Source organism: Herpailurus yagouaroundi, unplaced genomic scaffold, assembly GCF_014898765.1.
Source record: "Herpailurus yagouaroundi ecotype Mexico unplaced genomic scaffold, PumYag 206, whole genome shotgun sequence".
NCBI classification, from domain to species: domain Eukaryota; kingdom Metazoa; phylum Chordata; class Mammalia; order Carnivora; family Felidae; genus Herpailurus; species Herpailurus yagouaroundi.
Genome location: NW_024412437.1, coordinates 752674 through 777025, shown reverse-complemented (window position 1 = coordinate 777025; position 24352 = coordinate 752674). Strand labels below are relative to the sequence as shown.

At 35.2% G+C, this 24352-nt stretch overlaps 1 protein-coding gene and 1 pseudogene across 9 annotated transcripts in view; one reads left to right on the top strand and one right to left on the bottom strand.

Annotated features, from left to right (window-relative positions):
* TANC2 (tetratricopeptide repeat, ankyrin repeat and coiled-coil containing 2) overlaps positions 1 to 24352 on the bottom strand; it is a 371370-nt gene that overhangs the window by 197846 nt on the left and 149172 nt on the right. Inside the window, exon 1 of one of the 9 annotated variants that reach the window (XM_040452042.1) lies at positions 10591 to 11733. The exons of the other annotated variants lie outside the window; for them this stretch is intronic. The gene's annotated coding sequence lies outside the window, so the exon portion shown is untranslated. Of the gene's footprint in view, positions 1 to 10590; positions 11734 to 24352 lie in introns of those variants that run through there. 9 annotated transcript variants of the gene reach the window in all.
* On the top strand, positions 8058 to 8235 carry LOC121015401 (uncharacterized; annotated as a pseudogene).

The window sequence follows — 24352 nt, the reverse complement described above, 5'->3', positions numbered from 1 at the left end:
AACACAACATATTCCTTAGCAGTTTGGTTAGAGCTGTTTTAAGTAAATTCTATTTAGTCACATTTCTTGAAAAACCTCTCCTGGGATTTTAAATTCCAATCAGTATTTTGTGTCTTCTGATCTGCTCCATGTTTCTCAGCTTTAATTCCCTGAAGCTTACTCTTTGTTGATGCTGTCTAAATTGTAAACTTTGCTAAATTCATTTTCCCACAACTGTGAAGGAATAAAAAGTTAATCTGTTTTGTTTTTAGATTTCTAAAAAAGAAACTGATTATTAATTATTCATAGATTTTAGTGGAGTTTGTAGTAGTGGAGTTCAGTGTAGGCTGCAGGGAGGTATATATATTACAACAAGTAGTTCTAAATTTGGAGTTTTAATACAATTTCAAATGTACTAAATCAGAGCTTCAAATTCTCAGGGAAGCCTCATGGCAAGAAAAAAAATATTTTGCTCTTTATAAATATATGTAGAATTGCTTGGGAATAATATCCACAATAAAACATTTTATTATTATATAGATTCAAATTATAAATTAGGTCAGGCCATGTCCCCTGAAATGTAAACAGTGAATTAATAGATTTATAAAGTAATTGTCAATACTGACTCCTTTTAAGACAGGAATTAAAAAACAGCAAACAAAAGATAATAAATCTTTTTATGGTGCTACCTAAATAAGAAAAATAAAATGGTTAAGATGAAAGAAACAACTGGGGCACCTGGGTAGTTCAGCTGGTTAAGCATCTGAATCTTGATTTCGGCTCAGGTCATGATATCACATTTTATGAGATGGAGCTCCTCACTGGGCTCTATGCTGACAGCACGGAGCCTGCTTGGGATTCTCTCTCTTTCTCTCTCTGCCCCTCCCCTGCTCTCTCTCTCTCTCAAAATAAATAAATAAACTTAAAAAAAAGATGAAACAAACAACCTAAATATTGAAGGAGAAATATAAATAGCTTTCCTAATTGTATTTCCTATTTTATAACTGTGTAGACATATAACAGTATTACTATAAGGGAAATAGAAGGTGGTGACTATATTTTTTCGATTTAACTGCACTAATGACAACAGGCAGATACAAAGCTAACTCTCTTGTTCTTAGTTGTTATGTGTTTCTGTACATAGGTCTACCTCAGGTTTAGTAGCTCTATCACAGTTTTATAAGAGTTTTCAAAATTACTCACATTATTAGTAATAAAGATCACTTAAAAGTTTGTAGGTCTGTGAGCATATACTAATGGCATAGCGTAGGTAATATTCCATGCTCACTATAGGCCACACAATGCTAAGCACTTGACATACATTGTGTGCTTATCCTCATAACTTTCTTATGAGGCAGTAACTCTTATTATGCACATTTTATGAACAATGAAATGGAAACTGGAAGAGTAGGAATAACTTGTAAAAAGTCCCACAGCCGATGAGTGGTAATGCTCGAAAATGAACTTTATATGTCTTACTACAAGGTCCAGGAATTTAACCACTTCTGTAAACTACCTTAGGTATGCACCTCGACCCCAAGGAACAGAGTACTCTTTTTACACGACTGTCTAGTTTGATAGAGGGCATTTAGGCTCAATGGATAGGGGTGACATGTTACTAAACACAAATCCCCATTCACAATTAAATTTGGACCTAAGTTCTATACAGATTAAGCCAGGCCTACTATTCCATACTAATCTATGGATTCTCTCAAATTCTATGATTCCTATGGATTCTCTTCTCAAAAAAGGACTATGGAAAAAACATGATGGTAATATACACTAGAAGTCTTCCTATCCTATACTGATAGCAACTAGTTAGCAGGTGATCAGTTTAAAGACCTTTCGGAAGAAGTGGGGAAAGACAAAAAATGATATATGTATGAAACTCTTTAACTTAAAATACAAATGTACAAATGTACATTTATTCACCAAACTTCTGATATAAAGCCAAGGCCTTTCTGTTTGAATATGAATTCCAATTTGTCTTTCTGGATAAACTATTGTAAAATGTAGAGTCTATTCATTTTCTTTAAAAAAAATTTTTTTTTAATGTTTGTTTATTTTTGAGAGAGACAGAGACAAAACTTGAGCGGGGTAGGAGCAGAGAGAGAAGGAGACTCCCTGGAGCCGAAGCAGGCTCCAGGCTCCGAGCTGTCAGCACAGAGACCGATGCGGGGCTCGAACCCACAAACCGCAAGATCGTGACCTGAGCTGAAGTCAGACGCCCAACCAACGGAGCCACCTAGACACCCGTCTTTAAAATAAAACAAATTTAGACAACCTAAGTATAGACAGATTTTTTAAATGTTTTTAATTGAGGGGCGCCTGGGTGGCGCAGTCGGTTAAGCGTCCGACTTCAGCCAGGTCACGATCTCGCGGTCCGTGAGTTCGAGCCCCGCGTCAGGCTCTGGGCTGATGGCTCAGAGCCTGGAGCCTGTTTCCGATTCTGTGTCTCCCTCTCTCTCTGCCCCTCCCCCGTTCATGCTCTGTCTCTCTCTGTCCCCAAAATAAATAAACGCTGAAAAAAAAAATTAAAAAAAAAAATGTTTTTAATTGAATAAATTTGGCATGTAACACTGTATGAATTTGAAGTATATAGCATGTTGCTTTGATATATTTCTATATAATAAAATGCTGATACAGCAATATTTATCACATATAATTATAAATCATTGTTGATATTCATTATATTGTAATTAGATTTCTATGGCTTATTTACTATTCATCACAAGTTTGTACCCTTAAAAACCATCAATCTTATCCCCCTCAGTGTTTTTATCCTAATTCATTACAGCATTTTTTAAAATTGAATTACCTTTGTTGACATTTTAATTGATTTTTTCCAAAATTTTTAACATAGTTTTCCGAAAACGTTACCGTTATAAACGCCCTCTTTGTTGCATTCATATTTCATTAGCTAATATATAAAAATTTAGTTATAATATCATTAATTTAACTGCCTTTACGTAAGCACATGACACCATAAGGTAACAGAAGTAACTGGGTAAGTAAGAAGGTGGCCAACTGCCTGTAATATCCACCTCATCCTAACAACAGTCAGTAGGTGTCTAAAGGGGAATGGAGAACATTAATTAATCCTGCAAGTAGTTAAGGGAAGGTCAGTTAAGAAAGCTTCTACTGTTACTAGTAGAGCTAAGCCATCCTGCCTAGGGCAGTTACATGCAGAACGCAGATAACGTAAGATTGGACTCAGAAGTCTAACTGAATATCTTCAGACATCAAGATGCCTGCAAAGCGCCAATTATCAAGATTTATATCTGCAAATAAAACACAGAGTATAAAATCCTGCCAATCCACTATGGTAACTGATAAGAGCCAGTGTCCATAATTAAAAAAACAGTGATGACCTAAACAGTGATGGGGTACCACATTAAAGCATGAAGAGATTTCTATAAAAGGGAGTTATCTGATGTTCTGACTACAATTTTTTAAAGTTTTTATTTAAATACCAGTCAAGACACAGTGCGATATTAGCGTCACATGTACAACTTAGTGATTCAACATCTCCATATAATATCTGGTACTTTATTGACTACATTCTTAACAATAAACTATTGGAGAATTAAAATGTCAAAAGCAATACTAAAAATATAAAACAAAACTACTTCAGATAGATTAACATTGACCAAAAAAAAAAAAAAAAAAAGTCTTTTCAAAACCCAAGGCATAACTTGGGAAAAACTATATAATTAAAATTAGAATAAAATCAAAATTAAGTTAGAAGTAGAAGAGGTAGTTCATAATTTAAATAATCTAAGCTGGGGGCACATGAATGGTTCAGTCGGTTAAGTGTCTAACTATGGCTCAGGTCATGATCTCATGGTTTGTGAGTTCAGCCCTGCGTCAGGCTCTGTGCTGATAGCTGGTAGCCTGGAGCTTGCTTCAGATTCGATGTCTCCCTCTCTCTCTGCCCCTCCCCTGTTCATGCTCTGTCTCTCTCTCTCTAAAAATAAATAAACATTAAAAAATAAAATAATCTGGGGCGCCTGGGTGGCGCAGTCGGTTAAGCGTCCGACTTCAGCCAGGTCACGATCGCGTGGTCCGGGAGTTTGAGCCCCGCGTCAGGCTCTGGGCTGATGGCTCAGAGCCTGGAGCCTGTTTCCGATTCTGTGTCTCCCTCTCTCTCTGCCCCTCCCCGTTCATGCTTTGTCTCTCTCTGTCCCAAAAATAAATAAACGTTGAAAAAAAATATAAAAAAAAATAATCTAAGCTAAATAGTCTAGATATTAAAATAGCTACAAAAACTGTTCCTTTAGGCAATGACTTATCCCCAGAAAGAGGAAGAGTAGAAAACACTAGACATTTGGGTACAATAAAAAGAATTACCCAACACAATAGAGAAAACCTAGGTGTGGGTACAATAAAATAATGGTAATTTTTAATCTCAGTTTTGCCAAACTAAATCTGACCTTTTCTGGTACTTAAAAATGAGAGACTTAGAACCACAGTATGCCCCTAGCCTTGAGCTTAGGTAGGCTGACCTCATACATCAGAGCAACTTTTCAGTAAGAAATTCTTAAACCAAGTCAAAATTGGCATAAAGCTATTTCTTCCTCTTCTAGGCACTATAATATTTTCAGAGATTCTTGAGCCTCAGAGAGGGGAGAAGGAGCCTGATTTGCATACTTAATTCTAGCCTCAGTTTAAAAGTCTTTAATAAGTCTGATCAATAAATAAAATGGTGAGTCAGGCATTTTCAAGACTTCACTTCAATAAAATCTTAGTGAACAAAATATTTAATATTATACACAGGTTATCTGCTTTGGCCAGCTTAGCTGAATTCAAGCTAGTATTACTGAAGTCCTAGGTAAGCTCAGAATGTTCCACTGATTTATTCAACAAATGTTTACTGAACATCTACTATGTTCCAGGCACTGTGCTAACAACTGGTAATATAATAATAAACAGGATAAATATGGTTTCTGCCTTGTAAGGAGACAAGACCTACATCACACACATACTAAATCACAATAAAAGTTAACAACAACTGGACAATTATGATCTGAAACCATTCAAAGTATTTTACTCATTTAATCCTCACAACAACTGTATGAAGTAGATACTATTATTACCTGTTTTTTTACAGATGAGGAAGCTGAGGCACAGAGAGGTTAAATTACTTGCCCAAGGGCACAGAACTAGTAAGTGTCATTCAGGATTCAAATCCAGGTAGTCTAGTTACAGAGTCCACACACTATGTTATACAGCCATTTATGCTAACCAACACTGCTAAATAATTAAAAATTTATATTTGTAACAAATGCTAACATGAAAAGCCCACTCGGCACCGAATGTATAATTTTACCGTAATTCTAAGCTTCTCGTTATATAATTATGACAATATACTTGTTTATTCATATTGTCAGGGAAGGGGATTCTTTTAAACAAGGTAAAGGAAATTATACACTTATGGATTGTTTTAGTTCGGCTGTGAAACCAATTTCTACTGGAAGTAACACAAATTCACACTGAAATACTTGGAACATTAATGATTACTGTAACAGTGTTCCAGAGAAAAGTCCACACTAGTACCCACCACTATTGACTGCAAGATGTTTTCTAAATCTAGGCATGCTTTAAACATTCTGATCAGAGCTTTAATTACTCTCTGCTCACTTTAATAACTTAACCTAACAAGAAAAAGTAAAAACACTTTCCCTTATCACCAAAGGAAAAACAGGAAAAGTAAAGATAGGTACAGGAAGAAATAAACAGGGTGTTGCAATAGCCAGTAAGTGACACGGTCATCAATTATTATTATTATTCAGTAACTTACCATGAACCCTATGTAAGTTTTCACAATGCTGTTGTGAAAGCAATTTGCCCATAAAAACACATCAAATCCTGACAAACTCTGCGGGAACTGTTCTACTTATTTCACAGATGAAGAAACTGAAACACAGAGAGGTTACAGAACATACCCAATATCACAAAGCTAGTAGGTGGTAGAATATGAACTACTACATCATATTGCAGGAATTAATGTGTAAGATAGTCATCTTGCTTTAGGGATAACTTAAATTATGTTAAAATAAAAATGGGAAATTTATTGGGATGATGTTAAATGAAGAGAAACTTATTTTATCTTCAAACGTCTTGAAGAGTCCTATTTCTAACTATATATTACAGACACAAAAAACCAACTGAACTCCAAGAAGTGTACTTGGCTGTGGATAACTCGCTAGGTGCTTCCTTCTCCCCTCTCTACTCTCACCTGCTTTAGGTGGCCTCTCTCCCTTTCTCCTCTTTAAAGAAATAGAATACTGTTTGCCTAATGTAGATCACTGCAGCTAAGAGACTGGACTAAGGTTCCGGAAAACCAAAAGCACAATCACTTAACAACAATAGATTCATCGTCCCGTATGAATTCATATTCCTGACTTCTAAGCGAATGAAAATGGTGATTAAGTATTCTCTAAAACCCCTGCAAACTTCGGCTTCCATAACAGTTTTACCACCTTGGTTCTCCCAGTATCTTTCAGACTCTCCCTTAACTCATCTCATCCTTCTTTTGACATGGGTTTTCCCCTTTCACTCCCTTAAGTGGATATTCCTTAAGATTTTCTTCTTCACCCCTGAGAGGAGGTACAGAAGTTAGAGAAAGACCTAAGTTGGAATCCTGATCTCTTATGCTTAAATTGCTTACTGGTTAACCTGATTAGGTCTTGCTTTCTTCATCTCTAAGATCAGAGCCATAAAAATTTATACTGCTACTGAAAAAATCAAGTGAATTAAAGTGAAATGCCTGTTAAATGCTCATGAAGTACTCATTTCCCACCTGTTCTGTTTATGTGTTCTCTCATTTTCAAGAAATTTTTACCTACTCTTAAAGTATAACTTACACATTTATACCTTAAAATCTTACTTCTTTTTCAAGTGTTGCAACCACATTTCTACTCTGATATCTTGTTACCACCTCAAACTCACTCACGGTGCCTCAAAACCAGTTGCCTTAATCTCTCTGTTCCTATTAATGAGAACATCAAGTCTCATTCTTAAAGTCTTGGCATCATCTTTGACAGATCTTCCATATTCCTGGATCCTGTAACTGGCCAGTCACCAATTTTCTTATTCCTTAAAACCTTCCTCTCCATATACCTTTTCCATGGCTACCATCTTAGCTTACCATTGCCCCAAAAACCTCCCCAATCCAGTCCTGGTATTCTCTTCCACAGCATCCTCTGTGAAACCTCTGTTCCAGACAAACTAATGTTATTTACCAGTTGAATGTGTCCTGTATAATCTTGCTTCAAGTTTTACTCAAGTCACTTTATCACTCCACTTTCTAATCCACATGATAATCTTTCCTCCCTTTAAAAAAAATATGATTCTTTAAAATATTAAAGCAGACTTTGGGTGGGGGTATTTGAGTTAAAATGTAGCTTTTCCATAATCTTCTGCAGTGCCAAAACGATTGCTGCCAAGCTTTGTTCGGTACAGTCACCCACTCTTCTTTCCTTCTAAATGACATAACTTCCTTTAGTCATTTATGTCCCTAAGTGTGCTCCTTGGAATACTTGTCATGATTTTGTGGGAGTTGTATAAGAAAAAAGGGGTCTGTTGGCAAATTAAGTTTTAGAGGTGCTAGATTAAACAGTTAAATAGGTTCCTTTATTGCAGGACTTCTCATAGCTTTAAAAATGATAAACTATTAGTTTCTCCATTATCATTTTTCTTTATTTCTTACTTGAAGGTACTCCTTTCTCATCTCACTATAGCTTGACCAGCTCCATCTCACTACTCACTCTTTTGAACTGAGTAAGTTTTCAGCTTTAACCAGATTCATTTTTCATCCCTACCTATTGATTCTCAATCTATTTCTTCAGGGAAATACATGCCTCTCATGTCAGGATCTTCATTTCCTAAAAATGATATCCAGACCAAGAGATCTAAGTGGTATGTCTTACATTTAGAAATTCATAGAGATAGGTAGCAATATGCTGGGGTATGCATGTTAATAGGAGAAAATAAGACATATTTTCCTGAAGAAGGAATTTTACTCAAAGATTTTTTTTTTTGGAAAACATGTTTTATGATAAAAAAATGTAGAATGTATCGCTTCTCGGCCTTTTGGCTAAGATCAAGTGTAAAAAATGTAGAATGTAGACTATTTTAAAAGAAAAATATGAGACTAGCAGGAAATTTCCACATTTGCTTTTGGAAGCTCCTTTAGGCTACATCCCACACACCTCTGGTATGCATTCAAATTCCTCTGTCCTAAAGGTACTCCCAAGGAAAAGTCCAAGAACCACTGAAGTAGGTCAGTGGAGAAGACGGGTAGAGAAGAGCATTACTCAGAAAATGTTTCCTTTGTGCTAAGTCCTATACTAAATCCTTTACATATATTGTCTTTCTTACTGCCTATAATGACATTGCGAAAAGGCATTATTTCATTAAATTTATAAAAGGGAAGCTTCAGAGAGGTTGACATGTCCTAAGCTGCAACACTTACAAATGGTTAAAATGTTTTACTATACATATAATGTTAGAGTGATAAAGAAGACACAACTTATCATGGAAATATTATGACTGATTCCCATGAGAAAAAAATAACTAGGAATCATTCTTTTAAAATAATTTATCACCAACGTGAGATTTTAAGTTTTAATGTAGATCCTGACATAAATGAAGCACCTATTTCCTTGTAAAACATTATTTGTGGTACTAATGAATTTCTAGATATTCACAAGTGTTATTAGAATGACATGTGTAAGTTTTAGTTAATGGCAACTAGGAAGGACTCTTAAGCCTCTTGTAAGCTTTATACATTATTTCCTAGCACATTTCCTCCCAAATAAAAGCAGTATCTACTACCAATTAAGACTTTAGCCAGTTATCTGTTATATGAATAATACTGAAAAGACCTTAAAGGATTTCAAAAAGTAAACCAAAGACTTTTAAAATGAGGGGTTAAACTATAAATTACATAGCATGAGGCTTAATTTTTTTCATAGAATGCTGCTAGTTAAATCTGTAATTTGAATCTTTATATACTGAAAAAAACCAGATGGCTCTCACTTAAGAAAACTTAGTATACGATAATACAGGTTCACCAAATTAACCTACTGCAGAATCTCTCAAAATAGGGAGCTTCGTGGGCAGATTTTAATTTAGACAATTTATAAACAAACAAACATGTTTATATGCAATCTTTCAGGAATATATCCACCGGGCAAGGCCCCAAACAGAAAAAAAAAATCACAGGATATGCTAAGGAAGATTACCTTACAATAAATAAATATTAAAATACTATCCTTATTAAAAAGTGCCCAAATTAGTCGTTGTTACGATTAATAAGAATTATGGTTTCAGAGATAATGGGACACAAAATCATTTGTATATATATGTTTGTGGGATAAACTAGTCATAAAAGAGTGTCAGCTTGCAACATACACAGTTACTAACTATACACAAAATTTAAAATTCCTATCTTCTTACACGACAATGGGTAAAATGTGAATATTCAATTTACTTAATCTATTAAATATATGCTTTAAAATAAAAGTAAAACCCTTTTATTAAAGACAGATATGACAGTACATGTAAATGATTAGTACCTTCATTATTCTTTAATATATTAATTCTCCCTATTTCTTAAGTGCTGGGCAAAGTCATATGTATAGACCTATAGGCAAAAATCTCAAAAATGGAAGAAGGATTATAATTAAAATGTAGTAACAACAAAGAAACAAAATTTCCCCCCACCCTCGCATTGTGCAAATTAAAGGAACCCAGTTATGTCCCTAAAATATATCTTCTCTGAACAACATGCATTTAAGAAGATCAATTAAGGAAGATAACTAACTAAAAGTATAAGCCCAGATGAAATGCCTTTTTCTTTTGTGAAGTGGCTGAAGATCAGTCTAAATATTCTAATTTTGAAAAACCAAAGTTCCTACTTTTAGTACATTTCTAAGTTACCATGGCTAGCTGAAGAACTAAAAAGAGAAAATAATTAAGAGCCAGAAAACAAGAGTCTTGTGAGAAAATTCAATCTAAAAATTCAATTTGCCTTAAATTGATAATTACTAACTGGTCTAAAAATACAAGAATGATAAATAATTTACCTTTCTCAATTGGAAAAACAGACACTATAAATAAAATAACAGCAATAATGTCAAGTTTAAAAAAAATCCTTACACTGTACAAGAACATCCATTCGTAAGCATTCTGATAATGAAATAAGCAGGCTTAAACAATTCTAGGTTCCCATACTGTCACGTTTTAAAAATGTATTTTACTTATAAGTATATTGCAATAAGAAGTAGAAATCTATGCTAGAATCACAATCTAACAAAAAAAAAGCAACTTGACCATCACATTTACATTAAAAAATCAGCATCTTTCTTCACAATGAAATATTATTTTTAAAATATGAAAACTATTTTAACAGATTCATACACACACAGAATAAAAGAACACACAATTAAAAATTAAATAAATGTGCCTAATGACATTTCTTAATGGCTTCCTATAAACTAAGTGTCAAATTCTCTTAGGTTGCGTTTCTTTTCCTACAAAGCTCAAAGTAGGCCTTACAGCTCAGAAATCCATGTAACACACAAATACTCTACTCATCATACTCACAGGCTTTAGTTTTTCTTCCTCATTAGTCAATACTATATAGCTTTTTCTCCTGCAAACCTGAAAGGCTTCTTCTTACTCACTGGTCATGCTGTTATCAGATCTGACATATCAGTGATGATCCACACTTTAATCTTCCCCAGCCAGTTCTTCACACTGCCCAGAACTTACTGCGCGTTACAGGTGATACTTCTTACAGCAGATGTTGATTATGGTCCCAAAGCACAAGTGATGCTCCCAAAGGAGCTTAGAACCCCTAACAACATCACCTGCTTCTTTTTATATCCAGAGATGCAATGTGATACTTGTTTTGAACAGCTAATGATTTCAAGAAAGATTACAGATGAGTTCTTTTCATTAGATCGCCTGACAGAAGCTTATCCTTTCAGAATACTGCAGCAGAGACAGACTGTATGATTCCCTTAGGAGAAAAAGAAATGCTTTTATGTAATTTTTCCTCTGTGGCGCAGTTTAGTTTACCCTCCTGGTAGAGCAAACTGCTGGAAGGACTGGTTCTTAGGTTTCTAATGGCGCAGCATTAACATAGTGAATGATTCACGGATGTTCTTAACATTCAGGAGTAACACGGAGGGCTAGCAATGCAGCCCAGGTCCAGAGCTGATGAATGGTGCAGTGCTGCTGTTGTCATAGCAACCGAGAAGAAAAAAGCAGCACCATATAAGGAGCTGTGACATGGATTCTGGGAACAATTTATATTAAAAAGCTGTAAGCTCCTCGTGCCTTAAAGCTATAAACTCCTCCTCCTCAGATTCCTCCTCAGACTTCACTGTTCTGAATTCCTAAATCAGCTGTGTGAATAAATATTACAAAATACAGTAACTAAGTAGACACTAACAAAACAACCACATCCTGAGGTAACGAAAAAGATTAATAACACTTTAGCAAGCTAATATGTGCCTGTGGTAGCTTCATAATTTATTGGGTTAAATGGAAAAATTAAGACAGTGATAAGTAAAGAACTGTCAAGAATGTGATAGCAGAAAATTTATTTTTAAACAGAGATATTAAAAAACTGATTAAATGTCTTTCATTCAGAGGGTAAGTTTCAGATACACCAAAACTAGAGAACCATCAACTGACTGATATAGTAGCAACGGTATCATTTTCAAAGACAGGCAAACCACCTCCTGTATTCCTTCTAGAAGCATAAAGATTCAAAAGACACTAACTTCCCTGAAACTGCCCATAGCCTTTACTTATGATCAAGGAAATTCCTTGTGTCAATCACTGGAGAGACAGGGTTACTGTTCCATTCTATGCTTCTGAAGGCCTTCCCCTACTAGGCCTGGAGAACCTTTCTCATCAGTTTTTCCTTGCCTTCCAGGAATCCAGAAGAGTTCCTGCCCTTCCAGTGGACAGCAGGACAGTGTCAAAAAAGAAACACAGGAGAAGAGAGAACTAGGGACAGTGTCAGTGCATGAATTGAGCAGTGGCAATGGTACTCCCTCTGCAGTACTCTAGATGGCTCTGAGCCAACTTTCAGTAGGCTTCTGGAACATGAGCCACTGGTGCTATCCATCTATTTAGATAGGGGAATTCTACATGCAAGTGTTCTGTATCATAGTGATATATGCTTCTCTCCTAGCACTGCATATATAATGAAATGTTCAGATACAAAATAAAGCAAAACAATTAGGTAAATCACTTATTACATTGTTCTCTTATGTGGGCAGTATTGCCACTGTAATAATAATTCTGGTATAATTATATATTTGTTAGTTATAGATTTATGATGTGCTCATCTTCATAAATGATGATAACCTCAGTGAAATGTAAATGAAAAGGACTACAGTTTAATAGAAAGGACACACACTTGACTAGTGTTCTGATTGTAGTTGTAATAATGCTTAGTTGCTTGGTAAGTCCTTAATTCCAATCCTCAAACTCATCAGCAGTACAATTTGAGTAATAACGTATTTTCTACTTCTTTCTAAAGCAATGGTAGAAATAAAATAATGTAATGTAAAGCCTTGAAATTCTAAAAATCTGTTATCTTATTTAAAAATACCTAATTAAGCAAAACAGTGAAGATAAAATAGAAAACAGATTTCTACAGAACTCAATAGGCAGAAAATGGCCAGAAAGAGTAAATATATTTCTGGCTAGTTTTCATGTTTGATTGAATATTTGGTCTCACCACACTGCACATATTTGTTGCAAGGAGTCATTTCATTTTAAAATTACAGTAAACATGGGGTACCTACTTTACAGTTGGTTGAGCATCTGACTCTTGATTTTGGCTCAGGTCATGATCCCGGGATCAAGGGATTGAGCCCTACATCAGGCTCCATGTTGAGCATGGAGACTGCTTAAGATTCTCTCTCTCTCTTCCTCTGCCCCTCTACCCCACTTGCGCTCTAAAATTTAAAAAACAAAAAATAAAAATAAATAGAATTACAGAGATACTAAATAGTAAACAGAAATGCTGTGGACTAATGTTAAAGGATTATTTAAGATAATCATGTAAAAGTATTTCCACCGTCCCTACATGACTAATAATAATTGTCGTAAGAAAATCATAAGTTGGAGATAAAGTAGTATAAGTAATTTCTATAGAATGACAATACTAAAGAACATGCAAAGTGAGAAACTTGTTTCAAATGACTTTTAATTACTTTCAACTCACCTAACTAGAAAACTATAGGTCAAACCTAAAAGTAAGCATTTATGTTAGATTTGAAAATTCCACAGAGAGCATACCTCAGTTCTGTCTAACCTCTTGTCTCTAGTAAAGTTTTAAAATCAAATATTGTCTTGGCACAATGGTTACTTTTGAGGGAAATTCTCTTTAGTTGTTACTTTCAGAATACCAAGAACTCAATACCTTTAGGAAAAAGAGGGCAGGTTCACATCTGTCCCAAATCAAGTTGAGCCGATCCATGCATTAGATGGATTCCAGAATAATTATGTTTAAAAAATGCAAACTTTGACAAATAATCATTTTTCCACTGACATTCATTTTAATGTTGCTAATGCTCTGTATTAGCTAATCAGGAAGAGGATATAGTTGAGGTACTTTAAAAGACAAACTACATAGGTTCTGTTTTTGTAAAAATGGGCTTAATTGATGGTACAAGTAGAGAGAGATTTAAGGGGCTAAGCTATTTCATTGGCTACTAATTTTTAACTCCCTTGTGCTGAATTTAGGTAAACCATTCTAAAACTTACAGAATTTTCTATTGTTTTTATTTTTATTCTTTCTCCAATCTTCCCCCTGTATAAGCTTTCTCTAAGAAGTAATCATCAGAATTAAACTTCACAGTGTTTAAAGGTAGGGTAATACTTATGAAGAGGTGAATACACGAAATTACTATTTTCACAGAAGTAAGAACGTATCCATCCTTCTTGTTACAGCAATTCAAGTTTTGGCCAGATTTCTAATGTGGAGTTTTTCCTTTACTAGGAATTGCTAATGTTCCAGATTATAACTTCAATTTGCAACAGTAAAATTGTGACTAAGAGAAGAGAAAGTAATGCATTCCTAAATATCATATAATGTGGCCTCTACACATAAGACAACTATTCATCTGGTGGTCAAAAGGAGAGTAAGATAAGCTGGCAGGTTAGACATATGAAAAGCAGTATTTACTTAATGAATGCATGAATGATATTTAAAGGACTTCTGAGGATAATTTTCATTATACACAGTTTTTACTTGATATGTTGACTTTACTACCTAATCCCTGAAAAAATTTCCCAAATGTGGGATGCTACTTCTAAATTATATTCTCAACATTTTAAAAGGATCATTAAGCCTGCAGGTGGCTCTTTCAGGATTTTTTTTTTATTGATAAATAGAACACAAAAGAGCATATTGAGCTACAAGACATACATATCAAATCTCCTTCCTCTCACTTTACTTAATTCATTAAATGAATGTGAATTTATGAAATTCACTAAATGATACAGATGTATACATAACTTTTAAAAAATATAATCACTTTAGGGGCGCCTGGGTGGCGCAGTCGGTTAAGCGTCCGACTTCAGCCAGGTCACGATCTCGCGGTCCATGAGTTCGAGCCCCGCGTCGGGCTCTGGGCTGATGGCTCAGAGCCTGGAGCCTGTTTCCGATTCTGTGTCTCCCTCTCTCTCTGCCCCTCCCCCGTTCATGCTCTGTCTCTCTCTGTCCCAAAAATAAATAAACGTTGAAAAAAAAAATTAAAAAAAAAATAAATAAAAAATATAATCACTTTAGAAGCCAGAAATATAGACTTTAACCTAGAAAGGGAGAGAAAATCTAGATGCTGAACTAACACTGGTACATATGAGAACATTGTTCATTATGTTGTCTAAACAAAACAAACCATTCATACACGTAGACAATTCCAAAATGATCATATCTCTATTTTTAATGCAGCCAGTGACATGAAAGAATAAATGACAAGATGATGTATTTATAATAAAGAAAATGTCCTCTGGAACATTCTGCCCTCTGGTGTTTAAAATGTTCATCAGAGAGGGAGCATTCTGTCATGCCACATGTTTATTACTTTTGGCGGGCTGAATGCATCAATTTGGGCACATAATTTTCTATAATAAGAAAAATATGGTTTAGCATTATAAGAAGTTCTGTTATTATAATGGGAATATATATTCTGTGCTAAGCTTTCTATTATCCCATACTATCATTTACTTCCTGTTTGGAGAGTCACTAAGAGGATTTCTTTTGAATCATGGATATTTACTTATATGCCTTTCATGATGCTTTGTGACTGAGCAGTATTCCTGATGACCGATACTATTTAATTCTTACATTCAACACTTGACACTTTTAAACCTGCTTACATTCCACAGGAAGTAGGCAGAAAAGCAAGCAGAGAGATAGAGCCACTTAAGCATAAACATAGCCTTTCTAGGAACTATGGCATAAAATTGTTGTGAGTTTTCTGGGGAAGATCACAGGAGGCATGGACAAAGGAGTTTGGTTTTTTTTTTTTTCCCCCTGTAACCTCCATGGTATTTGCCATGTTTTAAAGTGACGTCTGGGGTTCCTGGCTGGCTCAGTCTGAAAAGTGTGCAACTCTGTATCTCAGGGTTGTCAGTTTGAATACCATGTTGGGTATAGAGATTACTTAAAAATCGTAAAAGAAAAAAAGAGGAAAATGATACATAACTCTTAGAACCACCACACAGCAGCTAAAAAGGGTATCAGAGATTATTAAGCAAATGATTGTCAACTTTCCACCTGTTAGGATTCTTTTACTATTTTCTCCAATTATATACACTGAACATTCTGAAAGATTTAATGTACCAAAATTTTTATTTATTAATTTAAACAAAGATATACTATTAACTGAAGTTTCAAATAAATGTGAATTGACCACAGTAAGATGATATAATTTCATTCAAAGGAAATTAAGCTAGCCAATGTAATATTATGACAAATAAATGTATATTTTCTTTGAGGCATTTTTAAATATCGAGGATTGTATCCACGATATGGTATTGAATGCTACAGAGCTTAATGATAGTAAGAATAATAATATTTAAAAAATAACTGTCAAATCATACTTACATTTTATATCAGTAAGTGCTAGGCACATTAGAGAAACTGCAAACATTTCTGTACCACTCTCAGTCCTAAGGTTTTATTATTCTTACTGTACATTTACAGAAAAATAGGCTCAAAAAGAGTTTATCTATCCAGATATACAGCTTACAAATTAATGAGTGTGGAATTTTAACCTGGTTCTTTGTCCAAGAGCCTAGCTCTTGACCAATATGGCACTATCAGTTCTTTTGGGCCTAGAATTCTGAGCCTTAATTCTGCCACATTACAGATTTATCTAAATCTTCATTCCATAAAGATCTGCCAAAAACTACTTTATGATGTGTTGTCCTTGTTAAACATCTTTCTTGATGTTGACCACCTGCCCTCTTAGAACTCTGCCTGTCATCTGCTCCTAGATTCCCTTTCCTTGGATTAATAGGCTCTACCTCCTTCCTGTGACACACAATTACCTATAGCTGATCATCCTAATATTTAGGGTCTGTTTAGGCCTCCACTTAGTGATTGCTACCAGACTGCATCTTACTAAATTGCCTTCTCCACCCCAGATCCTAGGTGTCCCTGGTTTAGTGGGCCACCACTCTAACAGGAATACTGATCAACTCTACACTTCATAGTTTAAGGAAGCAGATTTCTTAGAAAAAAAAAAAAAAAGCAGAGAATAGAACAGAAGCTATGAGCCACTGATGAGTAATTCTAAGAGGGAATACAGATTGAGAGTATAGGCTAAAAATTAATAAGTAATTTATATATTCACAAATGTATGTAAAATATAAAGAAAGAAACATGGCCATAGCAGGAATTTTCTGATAAAGACAGATCTGTGTCCAAAAAAGAAATACACAAAGAGAGGACATAATCAAAGATGAAGAGTGGAAAACCCTTCAATTATATTGTCAAAGAAGAATAGAACCCAAGCTGAGAAGAGCTGTTTCTAAGACAGTACAAAGGATTGTTGGGATATTTTTAGAATAAAAAGATGGACAAGGGAAAGCCAGATCCAGCGCGTAAGAAAGATAACAAATGATTTTGTTATAAGCTTCCACTTATGAATCAGCTGCTATGACCTAAACTCTATGTTCTTGACATACATAATATCTTCTCCAATCCATACAATACTCTGTGAGGCAGAAATAATAAAAATGATAATAGTAATACAGATAAGCAAACATGCTCAGAGTAGGTAAGTGACTTGATCAAGTCATACAGCTAGTAAGTGGCAGAGTCAGGGCTTGAACACAAGTATAATGGACTCCACAAAGTTTGTCATGCTTAACAACATCCAGCCTCCAACCAAGAGACATAGAACAATTACTCAACCCTTAATTTCCTTTAATCTTCTCCATAAATGAAAATATATTTAAACTAAAAAAGGTAGAAAAGATATTGCTAAGAACTAATGAAATCTAAGTTATGAGTTAAAAAACATTCAAAACACAGGCCCACACAACTGACATTTGGTTTCTAAAAGAACACAAGAATAGGAACATGAAATTACTACTAGCAGTCTTTGCAAAATCATACAGGAAATTAGGAGGACTACAGGACTAGAGACAGTGGCAAAATACAGATATGAACTAGTTGATATAAAATTTTTAAAAAGGGAAAAACAGTAAGACTCAATAAGGGGTCAGAAGGAAAAGTAATTCCAAGGTAATGTCATGTCTATTTTGATAGAAAAAAAGGAAATAACACAGAGGGAGGCCCATCTTGATATTGGAAAGGTCTCAAATGAAGTTCCTTAAGCGAGAGAAAAGGAGATCTGATGGTAGTTTTCTGGGATATAAAGGACTGCCATGGGAAAGAGAGGTTCATTTATGTCATACAGCTAAAAGGCAGCACTAGGAGTAATGGGTGGGAACAAAACAAGGGCAGATTTCCACCCACGTAAATTAGAATATTGACAGTTAAAACTCTTCAACAAAGGAATAGGAATGCAACAAAGCAGAAAGCTTGTCCTCCTTGAAAGTTTTCACAACAGAAGCTGTTGACTATCCACTTAAATTTCTCTGAAAACTAAATTTGCTCACACATGTAAAGTGCTTAATATTGTCTGGAACATAGAAAGAGCTAAATAAACATTATCTATTATTACTATTATCATTACTTAAACGTTTAGCAAAACTTGCCTGCAAAATCATCTGTGCCTGCTGACTCTTAGGGATCTTTGATTTCTATGGTAACGGGGCTAGTCATATTTTTATGTTTGTTTGAGTCAATTTTACAGTTTGTTTTCTTCCACATCCTCTGGTTGTTTTTTTTTTTTTTAAGGTGTGCTTTTAATTATTATTTTTTTAAAGTAATCTCTGTGACCAGTGTGAGGCTAGATCTCACAACCCTGAGGATCGAGAGTCAAATGTTCTACTGAATGAGCCAGCCAGGCAACCTCATTTCCTCTAGTTTTTTTAAGTTGTTTTGCCATAAAGCTCAATACTATAACCTCTTATAATAAGAAAACATTATCAGTGACTATTTCGTTTCATTTTTTTTAAGTTTATTTATTTATTTTTGAGAAAGAGAGAGAGAGAAAGTGGAGTGGGAGGAGCGGGAGAGAGAGAATTCCAAGCATGTTCCGTGTTCATTGTGTCGAGCCCGACTGGGGGCTCAAACCCACAAACTGTGAGATCATGACTTGAAATCAAGAGTCGGACGCTGTGGGGGACCAGGGTGGCGCAGTTGGTTAAGCATCGGACTTTGACTCAGGTCATGATCTCATGGTTCATGAGTTTGAGCCCCGCATTGGGCTGTCTGCTGTCAGCACTGCACCCACATCAGATCCTCCAACCCCCTCTTTCTCTGCCCCTCCCCATGCTCTCTCTCTCAAAAATACACATAAAAATTAAAAAAGTTGGATGCTTAACCAACTAAGCCACCCAGGTGCCCCATCATTTCTTATTTTATGTGTGTGTTATACATATTACTTATCTCTCCTCTCTCCTCTCTTTTTTACTTTGATCATTCCTTTCGAAGATGTTTCTATTCTCTTAGTCTTTCCAATAAACTTGTTTGTGTCTTCACTATCAATTTTTTTTTGTTTTTACTCATTTCTGCCTTTAATTTTGTTTTTGTTTTTGTTTTTGAGAGAAAGAGAGAGAGGAAGTGCATGTGTGCATACAGGCAGAGAGGGGCATTGGGAGAGGGAGGGAGACTCTTAAGCAGGCTCCACACCCAGCACAGAGCTGGATGTGGGGTTTGATGTCACCACCGTGAGATCATGACCAGAGTTGAAATAAAGAGCTGGACGCTTAACTGACTGAACCACCCAGGCACCCCTATTATTTCTTTTATATTTACTTGTTCTTCTAACTCCTTGAGTTAATGATTAATAAAATTACTTTCAGTTTGTTTTCCAATAATAGCATTCAAGCATACATACAATATACATAAATGCACACTGGAAAAACTAAAAATAAATCAATTATATGTATGATGTATTAATGATATGTATGATGTACCTTTCTAAAGATATAAACCATATTTTATTTCAACTCTAATAACTAAATAGAAATATCACATGATCCAGTAATTCCACTATTGGGTATTTACCCAAACAAAATAAAAACACTAATTTAAAAAGATATATGTACCCCTATGTTCACTGAAGCATCATTTACAATGGCCAAGAAACCGAAGCAACTCAAGTGTTGCTTGAGTTGTTATTCTCAAAAAAATAAGATCTTGTCATTTACAACAACATGGATGGACCTAGAGAGTATTATGCTAAGTGAAATAAGTCAGAAAAAGACAAATATCATAGGATTTCATTGATCTGTAGAATCTAAAACACAAAACAAATGAATAAACAAACAAAAAGCAGAAGTGGACCCATAAATACGGAAAACAAACTGATGGCTGCCAAAGGGGAGGAGTAGAAGGGTGGGTAACAGTGGGTGAAGGGGAGTGGGAGATACAGGCTTCCAGTTATGGAATGAATAAGTCATAGGGATAAAAGATACAGCACAGGGAATATAGTCAATGGTACTGTAATAATGTTGTATGGTGACAGATGGTAGCTACTACACTTGTGACCACAGCATAACGTATAGACTTGTCAAGTCACTATGCTGTATACTTCAAACTAATGTGACATTGTGTGTCAACTGTAACAACACCAAAAAAAAATCGACTATAATAATTAGAACATTCTGATAATTAAACACATCAAAAATAACATGAACTGCCAAAAATTTTATATGGTATACTGGTATCAAGAGAATTAAAGTATTGGGGTGCCTGAGTGGCTCAGCTGGTTAAGCATTGTACTTCAGCTCAGGTCATGATCTTGTGGTTTGTGAGTTCAAGCCCCATGTCAGGCTCTGTGCTGACAGCTCAGAGCTGGAATCTGCTTCAGATTCTGGTTCTCCCTATCTCTCTGCGCTCTCCTGCTCTCTCTCTCTCTCTCTCTCTCCAAAATAAATAAACATTAAAAAATTTTTTTAAAGAATTAAAGTGTCAATATAAAAATATTATTAAATATTTAATAGAAAAAAATAAAATGTTTGGACCTATAGTTCATGAACGAAGGCAAATGTACAAGTAGAAAAATGTTAACATCACCTTTGGGATGACTTCAAAAGGGTTACTTTTAAAGAAATTCACTTCAGCACTTATATTACCACCATCCTAATAATAAATCATTATAATATAATCACTAAAAAGAATCTGTACTGTGATAAACAGTTTAAAAGTTACTTTAATTATAAAGTAAAATCATCTACAAAACTATATTTGTGCTAATTAGATTGGTAAAATTGCATCAACTGTTAAACTATGAAATCCTTCAGATCACCAATAGAGATCAATTTTTTTGTGTGCTTTCAAGTTTTTATTTAAATTCAAGTTAGTTAGGGGCGCCTGGGTGGCGCAGTCGGTTAAGCGTCTGACTTCAGCCAGGTCACGATCTCGCGGTCCGTGAGTTCGAGCCCCGCGTCAGGCTCTGGGCTGATGGCTCAGAGCCTGGAGCCTGTTTCTGATTCTGTGTCTCCCTCTCTCTCTGCCCCTCCCCCGTTCATGCTCTCTCTCTGTCCCAAAAATAAATAAAAACGTCGAGAAAAAAAAAATTAATTAAATTCAAGTTAGTTAATGTACAGTGTAATGTTAGTTTCAGGAGTAGAATTCTGTGATTCATCACCTAACATATAACACTCAGTGCTCATTCCAAGCGCCTTAATACCCATCACCCTAGAGACCAATTGTTAAGCCCCAAGCACCAGCGTAGCAATGAGAAGTACATAAAGAATAATATAAAAGAATAAATTATCAGTTATTAGTTAACACCACTCACATTACTGAAAAGACCTATAAGAAATATTGAAAGACTTGCCATTTAAATGCACTAAGGCATCACTGATGTATTCACACAGCTTACGAATACTCACTAAATGGGGACTTTTTTCCTGAATCTAACTCTGACTGGATGTGTCATTCATTAAAAGAGTAGAAAGTATGAATCTATTAAGCCCAAGAACAATGTGAAGACCACTCTGGCAAACACTATAAGCTGGTTTACTCAACCTGTTCCAATTTGTGTTCCTATACTACTATGGCTGGAAAGCCAAAAATCTACCTTTCTCAAATTGCCTTGAGTTAAGGTACAGATAAATAACCCAAGTTTTTACCAACAGGATGTGCCTATCCTCCCATGCCTTCAGTGACAAAGTAAGAGAATGCCATACATAAGTGGAAAGTTTGCATTTTCTGGCAAACACTAAGGTCAAGACATCTGGTTCCTTTGGGGCTATTGTGATAGAGGCAGTGGTGTTCCTTTAGGATTATAGGGAGGTACGAGTTCCTGGTTGCATTCTTCAGGCTCTCCTGGAGATTCTGAAAGCTATCATAACCCTTCACTAAACATCTTTCTGTTTAGACTAGCTGGGACAACTCTGTTTTCTATGATTGAGACCCTAACAAAATAACTATTAAGATAGAAAAATAAACTAGTGGGCCAGCTCATTAGCTTACCAATTAAATTGTACATCAAAGAAAAGAACACATACTAGGAATTTTTTACACAGATGAGGCCTACTAATAACCATTTCTCAGGAAAATTATAGAAAGATCTTCCTGGGAATTATCCTCATTTGTAGCATATGCTATAATTTTCCTAGGAAGACTCTATTTTCCTCTAGAAAATATTAGTCCTCAAATGAAAAAAAAAATACATCGTAGGAGGTAATGATCATTTCAAGAAAGATAAGTAAATGGGAAACTGAGTAAAGTTTATAAAGAAAGACTTCTTTTAATATGGTACTGAAAAAGCAGGGCTCTGTTGAAAAGTACCATCATGGTTTCTTACAACCTTGCACAGACTTGGCTAAGTCAAGTTAGACCCTAAAATGTCAGTATGTGGGTCCAGAAACTCCCTTAACTCTGTAGAATCTCACCAAAATAGCACATAAAAAGAACATCTTTGTAAATTCCACAATCAGGTCAACAGGTTTAGAGATAGGATTTCTAAGTCCACATCATTAAGTACAAACTATAAGGGGATGAAGAACTGTAATAGGTAAAATCAGAGAAGAGAAAACTGACAAGAAAGTCTGTGATTAAAGGAGAGAACAGAAAAACTATGATGGTTTGGACACATGGTGTAGAAGCAAACTGCTACATCTTCATTAGGTTACCAAAGATATATTATAGACTAGTTCATTTTCATGTTCATAATAACAACTCTAAGTCATAAAGAAAAGGTCAGATTAAATTCAGTATATAAGTAACTTACACATTTTAAAAAGATGTTCTTCCAAAAATTTTTTTTTTTTTTAGTGATCTGAAGGGATAAACTCTTAGTACTAGAATAAAACAAGTATCTAAAGTAACTCCTCAGAGTAGTGGTTCTCAAACTTCAGTGAGCAAAATAGATTGCTAAAAATAGAGTTTCTTGGGCTCCAGATTTAATGAGACAATCTGTGAAGTGAGATTGATTGGGTAAATTTGGATACTCAGGAATTTGCATTTTTCAAAGAAGCACTCCTGGTATTTATTTATTTATTTACTTATTTCTCCTTCCTTCCTTCCTTCCTTCCTTCCTTCCTTCCTTCCTTCCTTCCTTCCTTCGTTCTTTCTTCCTCTCTCTCTCTTAAAGTTTATTTATTTATTTTGAGAGAGACAGAGACAGCAAAGTTGGGGAGGGGGTAGAGAGAGAGAGGGAGAGAATCCTCCCTCTGTGCTGTGAGCACAGAGCCCAACGCTGGGTTCCAACTCCCGAAACCATGAGATCATGACCTGAGCCAAAGCCAAAAGTCAGATGCTCAACTGACTGAGCTACCCACCCAGGTGCCCCACTCCCAGTATTTCTAATACAAGCAGTCTAGGGGCCACACAATGAGAAACACTGTCCATGAGCATTTCACATAGGTGAAGATTTTACGATAGTATTATAGTCACAAATTTGATCTCCCTCTTTTTTTTTTCCTTTCTTTCGTGTGTGAATGTGTGTGTGTTGGAGAAGGTGCATAAACTTAGAAAAAAAGTACAATCCAAAAAAGTGTATAGGTATTGCACTTAAATTTTAACAGCAACTGTGTGAAGGTAAAGTGTGTGAAGGAAACCAAAGACAGCATAAATTAACTAACATACTTCATATAACACAACCAGAAAGAGGTAATGCTGAGATTCAACTTAGTTTAAGAGCAAAGCCCATTTACTTCCATTATATTTGTGGTTCTTACACTTGAGGAATGGATGAGGAGGCTCAAAAGGTGGACCTCTGGGCTCTTTACACTTGTTTCAATCGCACAAAATCACCACTGCTTGTGCATTTTGTTACTTGAAGCCAAACATACTAACAAACTGCTCTTCCAAGTGTCAAATTCAGTTGCTTTAATAAGGCATAATTTTTTTGTGTGAGAAAGTCTCCATATACAAATCATCTAACCTGACAGAAACAGAACCATTTCATAAGAAAAAATGTAAATAATTTGTTATTTCGACCCTTCTCCATTAAGGAACATTGTGGCATTTTTGCAAACTTTCCCTGGTAGTGGTTGAGTAGAGGTATGGAGACAAAACAACTATATTTCAATGAAATATATATATATATATAAAATATATATATATACACATATGGCAATATATATGGCAATACTACAGCTGCTATAAATAATCTTACTATAAATAAATACTACAACACTATAAACAATAGTGCCACTCTGTATGAGTGACTTCCATTCAATTATGAAAGTAATTAGAATACAGTTATTTTCTTATATGCAAATTCTTAAGTTCTTATAAAAC